Source organism: Gossypium hirsutum, chromosome A02 (assembly GCF_007990345.1).
Source record: "Gossypium hirsutum isolate 1008001.06 chromosome A02, Gossypium_hirsutum_v2.1, whole genome shotgun sequence".
Lineage (NCBI taxonomy): Eukaryota > Viridiplantae > Streptophyta > Magnoliopsida > Malvales > Malvaceae > Gossypium > Gossypium hirsutum.
In genome coordinates this window covers 16,240,897-16,258,627 of record NC_053425.1, presented here as the reverse complement: position 1 = coordinate 16,258,627, position 17,731 = coordinate 16,240,897, and the positions used below count along the sequence as shown (strand labels likewise).

The 17,731-nt window shown below is 38.1% G+C and overlaps 1 non-coding gene across 1 annotated transcript; it reads left to right on the top strand.

Moving 5' to 3' along the window:
• Positions 1 to 10,257: 10,257 nt before the first annotated feature.
• Positions 10,258 to 10,364, top strand: LOC121216722 (small nucleolar RNA R71). The gene has a single exon (XR_005912899.1). It is a non-coding gene; the product is annotated as a small nucleolar RNA R71 (small nucleolar RNA).
• The last annotated feature ends 7,367 nt before the right edge of the window (positions 10,365 to 17,731 follow it).

Sequence of the window (17,731 nt, the reverse complement as noted above, 5' to 3'; positions counted from 1 at the left end):
TTTTTGAAATGTGATAGGCTAATCTACAAGGACCTAATAGTGCATGTAATCAAAAGGGAGGACTTGCATGTCAATTTTCCCCCTAATATGTAGTGGCCGGCCATGAGCATGGGTGGACAAGATGTTATGGCTAAAAACATGTCATAAACATGTTGGGGTAGTGCATTATGTAAGGATTAATAAAATAAAGAGCATGGGTGGACAAGATGTTATGGCTAAAAACATGTCATAAACATGTTGGGGTAGAGCATTATGTAAGGATTAATAAAATAAAGAGCATGGGCAATAAAATATTAGTGTTAGTAGGATGAGAAAGAAAAAAAGAAAGAAAAGAAAGGATGTGTGTGATTGTCCCCCCATTGCCGTGAGTTGAAGGAAAGAAAAACAAAAAAAAAGTGTTCATCCTTTGGTTCATCCTTGGCCGAAAATTTTAAGGAGGAAGGAAGAAGAAAGGTTGAAGAGGTTCGGCCATGCATGTAACTAGGCTAAGGTATGTTTGATGATGTTCCATGAGATGCATGCATGTTTTAGTTGTTAGCTTGAGTTCTACCTAGCCCATGGTCTAAATCTTGCTATGTGATGGAAATGACACTCGGCCATGGATGCATCATTCTTGCTTGGTGTTGATGTTGTGTTGGTGAGATATCAAGTTATTTTTGTGACCAAGTTGAGATTTGAATTTTTGGAATGAGTAAGGTTTTCGGCTATGGTAAATATAAGGGTAAATGGTGTCTTGATGCATTCGGCCATGGTAGAAAGTAGATGTGAAATGGTAGTAAGATAAAATGCAAAATGTTAGTATTTGATTACTAGTGTATAAATGCGTATTAGCCGAGTTTTGAATTTGAAACGAAACGGTATATAACCAATACAAGTAACCATACTTGTGGGAAGTATTAAGCATATAATTGGCCTCAACATATACATGCATACTCGGCCACATGAGAAGATTTGTGTTGCATGCATTCGGTTAGAGGCAAGCATATTGATGCCTTTATCTTGGTTAGGACAATCGGCTAAAAGGGAGTGTGGGTTAATATGTTGAGTTGATGCATGATTTCACATGTATGTGACTTTAATGTCTAATGTATAAATATGGGCTAAGTGCCTTGTGTTCCTCTTTTCGATGCTCAAATGATTAAATCAATTTATTTGTTTAATTAAGCTCAAGAGCAAAGGGGATCTAAATCCGATAAAGGGAAGGAAAAAGTGGTCGAATAGCCATCGAAATCGTTCGACAACATCTGAGGTAAGTTCTTGAGTAATAGAGCTTAAATTATGATTTGATTAGATCATGTTTTAAGCAAATCAAAATCATGCTCTTTGTGCGTGGCTATTGAGCCGAAATTGCAAGAGTGATAAGTGTCTTGTGTTTGAGTTTTGCTAATGAAAATGAAATACGAATGTGTCATGATTTATTGTTAAATGTGCATGGTTATTCGAATGATGTCCGGGCTAAGTCCCAAAGGCTTTGTGCTAAGTGACCATATCCGGACTAAGATCCGAAGGCATTTGTGCGAGTTACTAATTCCGGGCTAAGCCCGAAGGCATTGGTGCGAGTTACTAAATCCGGGTTAAGTCCCGAAGGCATTTGTGCGAGTTACTATAACCGAGCTATGTCCCGAAGGCATTTGAACGAGTAGCTATATCCGGTTAAATTCCGAAGGTACGTGATTCGGGAATGAACGATCTTGCTGTAAAAATTTCAGTTAATACGTTTGTAACATCCCAACATTGAGGTATGTTTCGTATGTGCTTTGAATTAGTTGAGCCCCTACAAATAAGTATTCGCTCAGTTGATAAATGAGCTACCGGCCTTTGGCTAAGTTAATCTTTGTATATGAATATAAGGGTTGGTAATGTGAAGTAAGTATGATATTGAAAATTTGTGCATATGAAATTATCTGTTTAGCTACATGAATGCTATACTTTGGTTGTGTCTAAATTCTTTGCTCAAAACTTACTAAGCAATTAATGCTTACTCCGTTTCTTTGATTCTCTGTTTATAGATTTTGGTTCTTCAGCTATCGGACTCAGGATTTTTGGAAGTCGAAGTCTCCCACACTATCAAAGCCCCCTTTTGGTACAATTTTGGTTGAACTTTGAAATGGCATGTATAGGACTACCCTTTTGTTGTTGGTCATGTACCCTTCGGTTTTGTGTAAATTTAGATAGCCATGCGAAAATGGCTTAAATATACTTTGATCATAGCATTATAATCGTTTTGTATGTTGTCCGTCGAGAGGTATGGAAATGTTGGTAACGGTTAGCCATGGGAAGGGTTATTCTTGATCACTTTTGGAATATGTATGACAAACTCTAGTTGATCCATGGAGGATCATGAAATAGGTAAAGTTTACATTAAAAAAACAGATGCTGGCAGCAGCAGTGATGTAGATGTGAAAAATCACTAAAAATAGTAGGAATGAAATTAAATAGTGAATAAATTATGTAAACGAACCTTGAGGAATCTACTTTCATAGGAAAGTAACGAAACGATCATATGGACAGTATGTTAAGAGATATTCAGGTTCTCGTGAGACAGAGCCAGAACGGTTTCTGGATTCCCTGTTCCAACTTTGGAAATTAATTATAAATTAACCAGAGATAATTAGAAGTCATGCCATATATGAATAGATTCCTTTTTGAGTCTAGTTTCTATAGAAACAAACGACATCAGTATTGAAGCCCTGTACAGGGAGATATCCAAGTCGTAATGTGCAAAGGTCAGTGTAGTCGATCCCTGTAACATGGGAGACTTTGACTAATGAACTGTACTAATTGGCCCGACCAAAAATTCTAGAAAAAAATTTGTAGATGCATATATGAGTCTAGTTTCAGGGAAAAATCACGAAGCTGATTTTTGAGTTGTGAAACTCAAGATATGATTTTTAAGGTGACAGTGACGTAGTTAGTCAGCTTGCCTGGAAAATTTAAAATGGATTGTGCAAAGAAGTGATTTAAGTTTGCAAACCCCTCGTGTCTGACTCCGGCGACGGACTCGGGTACGGGGTGTTACAGACCCTGTCTAAGAGTAATTTTTTCATAATTAAGCGGAGTTGGTTGCGTGCCTAGAGATAGGATGACAAGATTTTGCTGGATTAGGGTGAAACCTAATAAAGGGATCCATAGATTGAGTTAATGCAACCCTAGGGCGTTAATTAGAAAGAGAATTCAATTATTCAAACTAGGGTTAGACGTTGTTAGTCTCGAGAGAGATAATAATATAACTTAGGGATTTCTACGGATCAAGTCAAATGAATAAATCGTCTGATTCAGATTCAAATAACAAGTGAAGTCTAGGTGGATTTTTCCTTAGGTATTGTCTCAATCAATCGAGTTTTCCAAAAGTAATTCCCCAATTCTATTTTCTGTGAATTCTTAGTTTAGTTAATTAGTTAGTTAAAACAAACCCCATTATTCTTAGGCTAGATAATAAAAATATAGTCATTACTAGTACTTTTAGTTCCTTTGGGTTCGACAATCCGGTCTTGCTAAAGCTATACTACTGTTCGACAGGTACACTTGCCTTCATCGTGATAATAGTTAGTTTCAAGAACAATTCATTATAAATATTTAAAATTTGTCACGAATATCACGTATCAACAGTCCACTTAGAACCTAGAACTGTAAGTTCCTCAAGAATTTCTTGCGAATTTTCAGGCTTGATGTTGCTCATCAAAGAAGAATATTCATCGTTTTTGAAATCAGGTAATTCAAAGAACTCATTAATAGCATTTGAACTTATTGGTACCTCGATTCCGCGAACTGGAACTTCTGTCAAATCGCTTGAGGTTAAATTAGTGTAGAATTCACAAACTAGTTCCTCATCCACACTAGGCCTCTTTTCACAAAACAATTCCCAATTGAGGGCTTCAGCAACTTGACGAATACGTGACATAAAGTCTTTGAGGTTGCTCTCTTTCAAAATGAAGCCTTTCTCTGGATACATCTGTTGATTTTTGAAGATACTCTTGTATCTTGCTTTGGCTTCTTCACAATGGAATTTGTTTTGTGTTTCATCAATTTAGGCACAAGCAGGAGTTCTCTTGCGAGGCATGATTAATCTGAACAAAAGATGGGAAAAATTATTTTCTCAAAAAATTAATTCACAAAATTTATTAATAATTCAATAAACTAAAAAATTAAATAATTGAATAAAATTAAAATTTGGGAGAAAACAAATTGTATAAAAATCAGAAAAAATAATTAATAAACAAAAGAGGTCAATTTAAGGTGGGTTGGAAGATTTCGGCTAAGGGGCTTAGTGTAGGTGTGTGCCGCACAAGTGCTGGACAACAAGCAGACTTGTCAAGCAGGATCAACAAATGGCACAGTTTGGCATAATGAGCTGCACGGGCATCAGGCCGCAAAGCTAAACGGGCAATAGCTTAGGCGCGCACACGTTGGAGCTGGAGCAGATGTAGCGCCAAGGTGCGGGCCTGGTGAGTGCTGGAGCTGGATGTGCGCAGGTGCTGGAGCAGGACAAGGCACACAATGCAGTGCGCGATCAGGGCAGGTGTGCTCGGCATGTGCGATAGAGCTGGGCTGCTGGGTGCTTGCTGGCTGAATGGCTGCTAGGCTAGGGGCTTGCAACACTTTCAGGGTTTCGGTGTTTGTGATTTTTAGTGATGAATGAATGGAGAGGGTAATATTTATAATGAAAGGAATGGAACTTAAAGTAGAATACTTAGAGAAATTTAATAATTAAAAACTTTAAGTTCTAATTTTAATCCAAGTTAACACAATTAATAATTAAATATATGCATATTAAATTATTAATGTTATTAATTTATTTAAACAAAAATGAGATATGATTAAAACTAATCCCAATTCTATGCTAAATTGATAAAAATTAATATATAAATTATAATAGATATAATTATATATTAAAGATTATCATCTTAGTATTATTATTAAAACCTTATTAAATAAAATATGATGAAATTAACATTAGTCCTAACTCTATATAAAGTTGATAATAATTAATATATATTATAATGGATATAATTATATATTAATAATTATCATCTTTTTTTTTGAATTAAAAACATTTATTCCAGAAGCCTTTTGAAAATGTTTACAAAAAAGAGGCATCTAGTTTTTATTATTTACGAAAAGAGCAACCAAAATTTGAAAATAATTCAATTAAGTTCATAGACTTAATGAAAATTTAAAATTGAGCTGCAATTTAAAACTTAGGTCAAAATTTACCTATTTATTTGCAAAACTAAAAATTTATTTTTCTATTTAGGGAATAATTTCTCGAAAAATTATGTTAAAATCAATTCCTAGGAAAAATTGGAAGGGTTACAAGCGGTCCCACTTAAGTTCCAATCTTCTAGACAGAATTAATTTAAACATACTAATGTTGAAAATATACCCTAAATGATTTATTAAAAAGGAAAATAAGAAAATTTAAACATCTGATAGAATGAACGAAATTTGATTTCGTTCAGTCTTATCTCCCCAATAATGTTTTAGACGCTGAGCATTAACTTGAAAATTACCTCTCTTACTTTGGAGTTCAACAACTCCGTATGGATAGACGCGATGAATCGTAAATGGACCGGACCAACGTGATTTTAGTTTACCTGGAAAGAACTTCAATCCTGAATTAAATAACAAGACTTGCTGACTTGCTTCAAACTCTCGAACTTGAATGTGTTTGTCATGCCATTTCTTAAGTCTCTCTTTGAGTAGTTTGGCATTTTCATACGAGAACGTTCGGAATTCCTCTAGCTCATTGAGTTGGAGCATCCGTTTCTCTTTAGCAAGCTTAAGATCCAAGTTGAGTTGTCGAAGGGCCCAGTAAGCTTTGTGTTCTAACTCCAAAGGCAGATGACAAGCTTTCCCAAAGACCAACCTGTAAGGTGACATCCCTAAAGGTGTCTTGTATGCTGTCTTGTAAGTCCATAAAGCATCATACAGTCTTTTGGACCAATCTCGTTGGTTCAGGCAAACTACCTTCTCAAGTATGCCCTTGATCTCCTTATTTGCCAGTTCAGTTTGCCCATTCGTCTGCGAATGGTAAGCTGTAGCGACCTTGTGTTTCACTCCATGTTTATCTAATAACCATTTCAACCACTTGTTCACAAAATGGGACCCTTCATCGCTGATAATAGCTTTTGGGGTTCCAAACCTTGTGAAGATGTGTTTCTACAAAATCTTTATTACAACCCTAGCATTATTTTTTGGATAAGCTTCAGCCTCGACCCACTTAGACACGTAGTCTACAGCTACCAAAACTTGTGACCAAAAGACGGAGGGAAAGGACCAAGAAGTCAATGCCCCAAACATTGAATAATTCTACCTCAATGATGTTTATTCAAGGCATCTCATTTCTACTGGTGACATTTCTGACCCTTTGACATCGATCACAACTCTTTACGTAAGCGTACGCATCCTTGAATAGTGTTGGCCAAAAGAATCCAGCTTGCAGTACTTTGGCCGTAGTACGAGTACCTCGGAAGTGTCCCGCACTTGGAGCTGAGTGACAATGGTATAGAATCTTTTGTACTTCATCTTCTGCCACACATCTCCTGATCATTTGATTTGCATAGTTCTTGAACAAGTATGGTTCTTCCTAGAAATATTACGTCACATCGTGAAGAAACTTTTTCATTTGATGATACGTCTTATCAATCAGCATCAAACCACAAGCTAAATAGTTAGCAATATCAGCAAACCAAGGGGTATTATGGACATGATTTACCTTTAGTATGTGTTCATCCAGAAATGTTTATTGAATTGGTATAAGAGGAGAGTTCCCTTCTTGCGGCTCCAATTTGGACAAGTGATCTATTACTTGATTTTCCACTCCCTTTCGATCTTGAATTTCTAGATCGAACTCTTGAAGTAGAAGTACCCATTAGATCATCCTCAGCTTAGCATCTTTCTTAGAGAGTAAGTACTTAATTGCCGAGTGGTCCGTATAGACAGTCACTTTGGTACCTACAAGATAAGATCGAAACTTGTCAAAAGCAAACACAATAGCAAGTAACTCTTTTTCTGTTACCGTATAATTTAGTTGAGCTCCTGTCAGAGTTTGACTTGTGTAGTAAATAGGATGAAAAACTTTGTTCCTTCGTTGTTCATAACGACTCCTATCGCGAAGTCACTCACATCACATATCAACTCAAATGGCAGATCCTAATCTGGTATGACTATTATGGGTGTCGTAACTAATCGACTCTTCAAATCTTTGAAAGCCTTTAAGCATTCCTCATCAAAATTGAATGTCGAGTCCTTCTCCAATAATTTGCATAAGGGTTTAGCAATTTTGGAGAAGTCCTTGATGAATCTTCGATAGAAACCGGCGTGGCCCAAAAAGCTCCTAATACCTTTTACAGATATTAGAGGTGGAAGTTTCTCAATAACATCTACCTTTACGTTATCTAATTCGATTCCATGTCTCGTTATCCGATGCCCTAAAACAATCCCTTCTCGTACCATGGAATGACACTTTTCCCAGTTAAGTACTAGGTTTGTTTCTTTGCATCGCCTTAGTACCTTGGCTAGATTGGCTAGGCAATCATCATGTGTATCTCCAAATACTGAAAAATCATCCATAAAAACTTCCAAATACTTCTCAACCATGTCATTAAAAATAAACATCATACATCTTTGAAATGTAACAGGTGCATTTCATAAACCAAATGGCATACGTCTAAATGCAAATGTACCGTATCGGCAAGTGAATGTTGTCTTGTGTTGATCTTCTGGTGCTACTGTAATCTGATTATAGCTCGAGTATCCATCGAGAAAATAGTAGTAGTCTCGCCCGCGAGTCTATCCAGCATCTGGTCCAAAAACGGCAAAGGAAAGTGATCTTTCCTAGTCACCTTGTTTAGCTTCTAGTAATCGATGCAAATTCTCCATTTCGTAACCATTCTAGTCGGTACCAACACGTTATTCTCATTTTCAATGACCATGATACCTCTTTTCTTTGGCACGCATTGGACTGGACTTACCCATGAACTATCTGAGATGGGGTAAATTATAACCGCATCTAACCACTTAATGATTTCTTTCTTTACTACGTCCTTCATGATGAGGTTCAGTCTTCATTGTCCATCGACCGTCCCTTTCTTGCCATCTTCTAGTATGATCTTGTGCATGCATACAGATGGGCTAATACCGCGGATATCGGCTATGGTTCATCCGATAGCCCTCTTGAATTGTTTCAACACCAAGATGAGTTTCTCTTCTTTCTCAGTAGTTAATTCTGCTAAAACAATGACAAGTAGAGTGAAAAGTTACCTAAATAAACATATTTTAGATGTGAAGGTAGTACCTTGAGTTCTAATTTAGGTGGCTCCTCAATTAACGCTTTTGGTTGGGTATAATCCCTTTCCTCTAACTCCAAAGGTTCAAAGTGAGGTTGCAGAATAAATCCCCTTTGATTAGCTTCTAACAAAGATAAGTACTCATCCTCCTCTTCATCATTCGGAGGATTTGATGTCAAAATTTGTTCCGACGAATCCTCCACATAGTTGAGCTCCTTCTCCACTATTAAATCTTCTAAATCGGATACTGTAGAACAATCATCAATTGTGTTAGGAAATCGCATAGACTTAAAAACATTAAATGTTACCTGATCATCCTAAACACACATAGTAAGATCGCCCTTCTGCACATCAATAAGGGTCCTTCTGGTTGCTAAAAATGGACTTCCTAAGATAATTGGCACTTCTTTGTCTACTTCAAAGTCTAGGATAACAAAATCAGCAAGGAAGATAAATTTATCTACATGTACCAATACGTCCTTGATTTTTCCTTTTGGATGTGCTAAGGATCGATATGCTAATTGAAGTGTTACCATAGTAGGTCTAACTTCACCTATCCCTAACTTTCTAAATATTGACATAGGCATCAAGTTGATACTCGTATCAAAGTCACATAATGCCTTACCACAATATGTTGCTCTAATGTTGCAAGGTATGGTAAAACATCCAGGATCCTTCAATTTTGGGGTAGTTTATCTTGAAGATATGCACTGCATTCCTTCGTTAGAGCTACCGTCTCAAATTCTCTGAGTCTTCATTTTTTGGGCAGGATATCCTTCATTAATTTGACATAATTCGGCATTTGCTCAAGTGCTTCAACCAACGGGATGTTGATATGAAGTTGCTTGAGTACGTCTAGGAACTTCTTGAATTGAATCTCCTGCTTTAGCTTTTAAAGTCTTTGAGGGTAGGGTGGTGGTGGTTTCTTTACTGGAACTGGTTGATTCATTTTCTGTGGCAGTTCTGCATCTGACGGGGTTGTTAGTTTATCAGAATTAGCTGGATCTGAAATTACCTTGTTGGTTTTTACAGATTCTGGTTCTTATGAAATTGGAATTTCAACGCTTGATTGAACTTCCTCTGATTATTGAGCATCAACTTGCTCCTTTTCAGCTTCAATGGTGTTGGTCTCTACTGTCTTTCCACTCCTCAATGTTAATGCTTTGCAATGCTCCTTCCCCAGATTCCTCGGATTTTCTGTATCACTAGGTAAAGCACATTGTGGTCGGGTCCTGAGTTCAGTTGCAAGCTGGCCTATTTGGTTTTCAAGGTTTTTCAATGTACTGCTTGGCTTTGGATTAAGGCGTCATTCTTGGCCATGTATGGCTTTGGATTAAGGCATTATTCTTGGCCATGTATGCCTTCAACAGATTTTCTAAGCCATTGGATGGTTTAGCTTGGGTTGGTTTCTAAACTTGTTGGGAAAAACTTGGTGGCTGGGTTGATCTAGGTTTGGCGTAAGTATTACTGGTTCCAGCTCTTGGTTACTCTAGGAAAAATTCAAGTGGTTTCGCCACGATGGGTTATAAAAATTGGATTGCAGTCCTTACCTTCCTCGGTTTTGGTTCTGGCTACCTATTTAGTACATGGATTCTGGGTTTGATGGACATTCTTCGAACAAATGTCCTTTCCCACAATAAACACAGGCTATATTTTCAAATTGATTTGATGGTTGTGCTGCAAAACTGTTAACCCATTAGTAGTAATAATTTTAAGCATTAAGGTTATTGATGGTACTTGAGATGCAAGTGAAGTAAGAGCTTCTACTTCATGTATTTCAGCAACTCGTCTTCCTGACACTGCTCGGTTAGTTGGCCATTGGTAATTGTTACTGGCAATCCTCTCGATAATTTCATAAGCCTCATTATAAGACTTAGAAAGGAGAGCACCATTAGCAGAAGCATCCTCTACCATCCTCGTGTGAGCATTGAGACCATTATAAAATGTCTCAAGTTGGATGCAATGTGGGATTCCATGATGAGGGCACTTTCGTAATAACTCTTTGTACCTTTCCCATGCCTCATTCAAGGACTCATCATCCATTTGTTGGAAAGCAGTAATCTCGTTCCTCAACTTAGCATTCTTGCTAGGCGGGAAATACTTCATAAGGAATCTTTCTACAAACTCTTGCAATGTGGAAATTGAGTTTGATGGAAATGAGTTCAACTAAGCTCGAGCTCTATCCCTCAGCGAATATGGGAACAGCTTCAATCGTAATGCATCTTCGGGTACTCAGACTAACTTGAAAGAATCGCTCACCTCCATTTAAGTGTAGGTGAGGATCTTCGGTAGGCATTCCACTGATTAACCCACTGTCTGAAGCATCTGGAACATGACTGGCTTCAGCTCGAACAGTTGTGCCTCAATTTCAGGTCTTCTAATATCTAGATTAAGATCATTAAATATTTGTACGGCATACTATCATAAAGCTCTATCCTTATCATCAGCAGTGAGGATAGGATTTTGAGCAGAGTTTGCTTCGTCTCCTTGGATTGGATTTTCGAAGTTCATCTCTTCGGTCCTCCTCTGATTTGCTTGTCTTCTTCACTGTCGAAAAGTTTTTTCTATCTCAGGGTCTACAAGGAGTAGGTCAATAATTCGGTCAATACTCATAAACACCTGAAATAATCACAGAAAAATTAATTAAGTTAAAAATTAAATAGAAAAAAATAAACCAAAATGTAAACTATCAAATTCACAAATAATGGCTTTTTAAAACTGTGACAGCCCAAAATTTACCCTAGTCGGGAAGTGGTTTCGGGACCGCTAAACCGAGTCATAAAAATAATTAGCTATCATAGTTGATGCTTATTATATGTATACATGCATGTGTGAAAATTTCATATTTGAATTTTGTTTAAATTGTAGGTGAATTTTAGTAAATAAGACTTATGTGAGAAAATTTTGAAATGTGATAGGTCAAAGCATAAGGATCTATTAGTGCATGAAATAAAAAGGGGGACTTGCATGTCAATTTCCCCCCTTAAATAGTAGTGGCCGGCCATGACAAGGTGGATAGACAAATTGTGATGGGTAAAACATATTATGAAAAGTTTATGACAACATGTTGTGTTTAGAACAATAAAATATGAGGGGAGTGGGAGGAGAAACCAAAGTTGTTTCATCCTTGCTCCCCCATTTTTGCCGAAACTAGAAGAAAAAAAAAGGCTTCATCCTCTTTGTTCTTCTTGACCGAAAAATCAAAGGAAGAAGAAAGAGTTCTCTTGCTTTATGTTCGGTTTGGATGAGGATTAAGAAGAGGTAAGTACCTTGAAATTCTTGGAAAATTTTATATAAAGAAGGTGGTTAGTTCAAGTTCTAATCATTCCATGGCTTAAGTTTTGATTGTTAGGAGGTTTGATGTTTGGCCAAGTAGTTTGAAGCTCTTAGCACATATATTTTTTTTTCTTCTTTCTTGAAGGTTGAAAGTTGGGTTGTTATTAAGGAGGTGCCGAATGTGGTCCTTGAAGGGCCTTGAGGAACAATATATGTGGCTTGGGTTATAACATTCGGCCATGGTAGTTTGAGGATTAAGGATTTTATTTCTTGTTAAAATTGGATGAATCTTGGTGTGTGAGTGTTTGAACTAACTAAGGATCAAATAGATGCATGGGTACAAAGTAGGAAGAATCGGCTACTATGGTTGATACTAATGCCGAATGTGAAAATGTTATATTAAATAATGTATGTGATTTGAGTTAATAATATGAAAAGAATATTTAGATGTATTATAATTGATTAAGTATTAAATCAAAAGTTGCTAAAATTGCCATTTCTTTAGCCGAATATGTGTTTGATCAATGAAGAATTTGTTGAAGAATATAGGTGAACTTGGTAAGAGTATTCGGCTTAGTGTATAAATGATATAAAGATTTTAGAAATTATTTTGGTTAGGTGTATGTATGATTAAGTATATTCGACAATATACTTAAAGTGAGTACATGATATTATATTATAATTATTGAGCTTAAGTATATGGATATGTGTATATGTGGTCATATAATGACATTTTGGTTTGAAAATTTAATGATATGTGATTGCCGAATGTGATTAATAAATTCATATTATTGGTTTAAATATTGAATACTTCTATTTGTATTCTTTAAGCTCAAGAGCAAAGGGGAACTAAATCCGATAAAGGGAAGGAAAAAGTAATTGAATAGCCATTAAAGTTATTCGACAACATCCGAGGTAAGTCTTCGAGTAATGACCCTACTTGAATTATATTGAAATGATTAGTCATACTATGATGGATAGCCGAATGTGCATAGAGACTATGTTATAAAGCCAATTGAAATCATGCTCTTTGTGTGTGGCTATTGAGCCGAAATTGGAAAGGTTAAATAAATGCTTTGTGTTTGAGCCTTAGTAACGAAAATGAAATATGGATGTGTCATGATTGTTGATATATGTGTGCATGAGCATTTGAATGATATCCGGGCTAAGTCCCGAAGGCAATTGTGCTAGTGATTTTATCCGGGCTAAGACCCGAAGGCATTTGTGCGAGTTGCTATACCCGGGTTAAGACCCGAAGGCAATTGTGCTAGTAATTTTATCCGGGCTAAGACCCGAAGGCATTTGTGCGAGTTGCTATACCCGGGTTAAGACCCGAAGGCAATTGTGCTAGTGATTTTATCCGGGTTAAGACCCGAAGGCAATTGTGCTAGTGATTTTATCGGGGCTAAGACCGAAGGCATTTGTGCGAGTTGATATATCCGGGCTAAGACCCGAAGGCATTTGTGCTTGTGGTTATATCCGGCTAAATTCCGAAGAAACTTGGGTTCGAAGGTGAGCGTGTTGTGCTGTAATAAATTCAATTAAAACGCTCGAAAAAACCCAAACGATAAGGTATGTGTTCGTATGCATCGGAAAAGTCGATTCGTTTTTAATAGTATTCGTTCAATCGACTAACGAACTTTTGACTTTTAGATAGGTTAATACCTTGTGTGTATATGTTGATGAAGTGTGAAGTAAGTATGTGTATGAGAATGTGTATTAATAAAGTGATCCATTTAGCTATGTGAATGTAATACTTTAGTCAAAGCCGATTTCATTACTTGAAACTTACTAAGCTTTAAAATGCTTACCCCGTTGCTTTGGCTCTCTGTTTTATAGATTTTGTTCGTTGGATATCGGATTCGGGATCATCGAAGTCGAAGTCATCCACACTATCAAAGCCCTTTTGGTACTCTTTTAGTTGAACTCTGGATATGGCATGTATAGGACTGCCCGTTTGTTGTGGGTCATGGACCCTTTGGACTTGTATAATTTTGGTTAGCCATGCGAAAATGACTTATATATGTTTGAGTATAATGCTATAATCATTTGGTATGGATATGGTTATTGAGAGGTGTGGATATGCTTAACAAGGATTGGCCATGGGAATGGTTAATCACTATCATAAATTGTGCTATTTATGCTAAAAGGGCTAGTTGAATCATGGAAACTATGAAATAGGTAAAGTCTACCTTAAAGGCAGATGCTGACAGCAGCAGTGATGTAGATTTGGAAAATCACTAAAAATAATAGGAATGGAATTAAATAGTGAATAAATTATGTAAACGAACCTTGATGAATCTATTTCCATAGGAAAGTAACGAAACGATCATATGGACAGTATGTTAAGAGATATACAGGTTCTCGTGAGACAGGGCTAGAACGGTTTCTGGATTCCCTGTTTCGACTTTGGAAATTCATTATAAATTGACCAGAGATAATTAGGAGTCGTGCCATATATGTATAGATTCCTATTTGAGTCTAGTTTCTATAGAAACAAACGACATCAGTATTGAAGCCTTGTACAGGGAGATATCCAAGTCGTAATGCGCAAAGGTCAGTGTAGTTGATCCCTGTAACATGGGAGACTTTGACTAATAAACTGTACTAATCGGCCCAACCAAAAATTCTAGAAAAAAATATGTAGATGGGCATATGGGTCTAGTTTCAGGGAAAATTTACGGAACTGGATTCCGAGTTTCTGAACTCACGATATGATTTTTAAAGCGACTAGTATGCAGATTGGCAGTGTCTGGGAAATTTTTTTTATAAGTGGTTTAAAGTCTGCTAACACCTCGTGTTCGACTCCGGTGACGGTCTCGGGTTCGGGGTGTTACATTTGATTGGTATCAGAGCCACGGTTTAGTCAATTCTAGGACTACCGTAATGCGTTGGGTCTAGCTATACATGCCATTTTATGTGATTATTTGATAGTGTGGTGATTTCTGACATTGCAAATGTGTTTATTTATAGTAATGGATCCCGATCCCGACCGAGCGGTAGCCGATGATCTTGAGAGTGTAGCGCCTGCTCTCGCACAAGGGACAGCGCCGGCGGACTCTCAACCTAATGCTAGTAACCCGAATGATGAAGCTAGACAAGCTTTCTATAGCGTGATGAATGATTGGTTCAACCAATACATTCGAACTAATACGGCTGTTCCACAACCTCCATTCCTGACAAATACCACCCCCGCACCTACAATAACTCCGGGAACTGACCAAATAAGGTCAAATAAGCCCCCAGTTGACAGAATCCGAAAACATGGGGCTACTGAATTTAAAGCTACGGATAGCGACGATGCCGAGCAAGCTGAATTTGGTTGGACAACACTATCCGGGTACTCGATGAGCTATCTTGTACACCCGATGAATGCCTAAAGTGTACTATCTCCTTGCTACGCGATTCTGCCTACTATTGGTGGAGTACTCTGACTTCTGTTGTGCCCCGAGAGCAAGTAACTTGGGAGTTTTTCCAAACTGAGTTTCGGAAAAAGTATATCAGTCAGAGATTTGTTGATCAAAAACGGAAGGAATTTCTTGAGCTTAAGCAAGGTTCTATGTCAGTAACTGATTACGAGCGAAAATTTGTTAGACTTAGTAGATACGCTCGGGAATGTGTTTCGTCCGAGGCTATCATGTGTAAACGCTTCGAGGATGGGCTGAATGAAGATAAAAAAATGTTCGTTGGCATTCTTGAAATACGAGAGTTTGTAGTACTTGTCGAGCGAGCTTGTAAAGCCGAAGAGCTTAGAAAAGAAAAACAAAAAGTTGATGTGGGAACTGGAGAGTTTCGTAAAAGATCCTCGAGAAAGTCTCTTCAACAGGCATCGAAGAAATTTCGAGATGATGTGGGCCGGTCTAGAGGCACTTCGGGCCTTTTTAGACGAGATCGTGATCGACCCCCTGTGGGTACACGAGGCACTTCGGTTGCCAGTGTTGGGAATGAACGTCGAGACAGAACGAAATGTCGATATTGCGGTAAATGGCATTCGGGGAGTTGTAGATTCCCTGACCGCTCCTGTTACAAGTGCGGATCAGTTGACCACTTCATTAAAGATTGCCCGAGGTTGTCTGAACAGAATGTAAATCAGAGTGGGAAACCGGGTGCTACCACTGCTCAAGGTAGACCATCTGGAAATACGGGCAATGCTAGTGGTGGTCAGAGAGGATCTAGAGATGCTACGACCAGATCCGAGGCTCGTGCGCCTACTAGAGCTTATGCTATACGTGCCCGCGAGGATGCTTCTTCGCCTGATGTTATTACCGGTACTTTTACTCTCTTTGATACTAATGTAATTGCTTTGATTGACCCCGGTTCTACTGATTCTTACATATGTGAAACCTTAGCATCCAGTAAGACTTTACCTATTGAGTCTACTGAGTTCGTAATTCGGGTGTCAAATCCCTTGGGTCGTTACGTGCTTGTCGACAAAGTGTGTAAGAAATGTCCCCTAGTAATTCGAGGTTCCTGTTTTCCGGCGGACTTGATGCTTTTGTCGTTTAATGAATTTGATGTTATTCTCGGGTTGGATTGGTTGACCGTGCATGATGCGGTTGTGAATTGCAAAAGCAAGACTATTGAATTGAGGTGCGCAAATAACGAAGTAATCCGAGTTGAGTCTACGGACTTGGATGGGTTGCCAACTGTAATATCCTCAATGTTGGCCTAGAAATATGTAAGAAAAGGGTGCGAAGCATACCTTGCGTATGTACTTGATGACAAAGAATTAGAAAAGAAACCCGAATCTGTGCCGGTGGTTTGTGAATACCCGGATGTTTTTCCTTAAGAATTACCGGGTTTACCACCTGTTCGGGAGATAGAGTTTGGTATTGAGCTTGTACCTGGGACTACGCCGATTTCGATGGCTCTGTATCGTATGGCACCAACCGAGTTAAAAGAGTTGAAAGCTCAGTTGCAAGAATTGACGGATAGAGGTTTTGCTCGACCAAGTTTCTCACCTTGGGGTGCACCAGTATTGTTTGTGAAAAAGAAGGACGGAACCATGAGGTTGTGCATTGACTATCGTCAACTGAATAAAGCGACGATAAAGAATAAATACCCGTTACCGCGTATTGATGATTTGTTTGATCAACTAAAAGGAGCCTCAGTGTTCTCAAAATAGATTTGAGATCGGGCTATTATCAGTTGCGAATTCGAGATTCGGACATACCCAAAACTGCCTTCAGAACGAGATATGGTCGCTACGAATTCTTAGTGATGCCGTTTGGGCTCACTAATGCCCCTGCGGTATTTATGGATTTGATGAATCGGATCTTCAGACCATATTTGGATCGGTTCGTAGTTGTGTTCATTGATGACATCTTGGTCTATTCAAGAGATGAGACCGAACATGCTGAGCACCTGAGACTAGTGTTGCAAATTTTGCGGGATAAGCAGTTATATGCTAAGTTCAGTAAGTGTGAGTTTTGGTTAAGAGAGGTTAGCTTCTTGGGTCATGTGGTATCCGCATCGGGTATTCAAGTTGAGCCGAACAAAATTTCAGCCATACTTAACTGGAAACCTCCGAGAAATATTACTGAGGTTCGGAGCTTTTTGGGACTCGCCGGTTATTACCGACGATTTGTTAAAGGTTTCTCGATGATAGCCACACCAATGACGAAGCTACTTCAAAAGGATGTTAAGTTTGAATGGACGGAGAAATGTCAGAAAAGTTTCGATCAACTGAAAACTTATTTGACTGAAGCTCCAATTTTAGTGCAACCCGAATCAGGCAAAGAGTTTGTCATTTATAGTGACGCATCCCTACTTGGGTTGGGTTGCGTATTGATGCAAGAAGGTCGAGTGGTGGCCTATGCGTCGAGACAATTAAAGCCACATGAGAAAAATTATCCGACCCATGATCTTGAACTAGCTGCCATCGTATTTGCTTTAAAAATATGGCGACATTACTTATTTGGTGAAAAGTGCCATGTATTTTCGGATCACAAAAGTCTGAAATATTTGATGACTCAAAGAGACTTAAATCTGCGACAAAGACGTTGGCTTGAGTTGTTGAAAGATTACGAGCTTGTCATTGATTACCACCCGGGAAAGGCTAATGTGGTTGCGGACGCCTTAAGCCGGAAATCATTGTTTGCTTTACGAGCGATGAATGTGCACTTGTCTGTTCTACCCGACAATGTGTTAGTAGCTGAATTAAAATC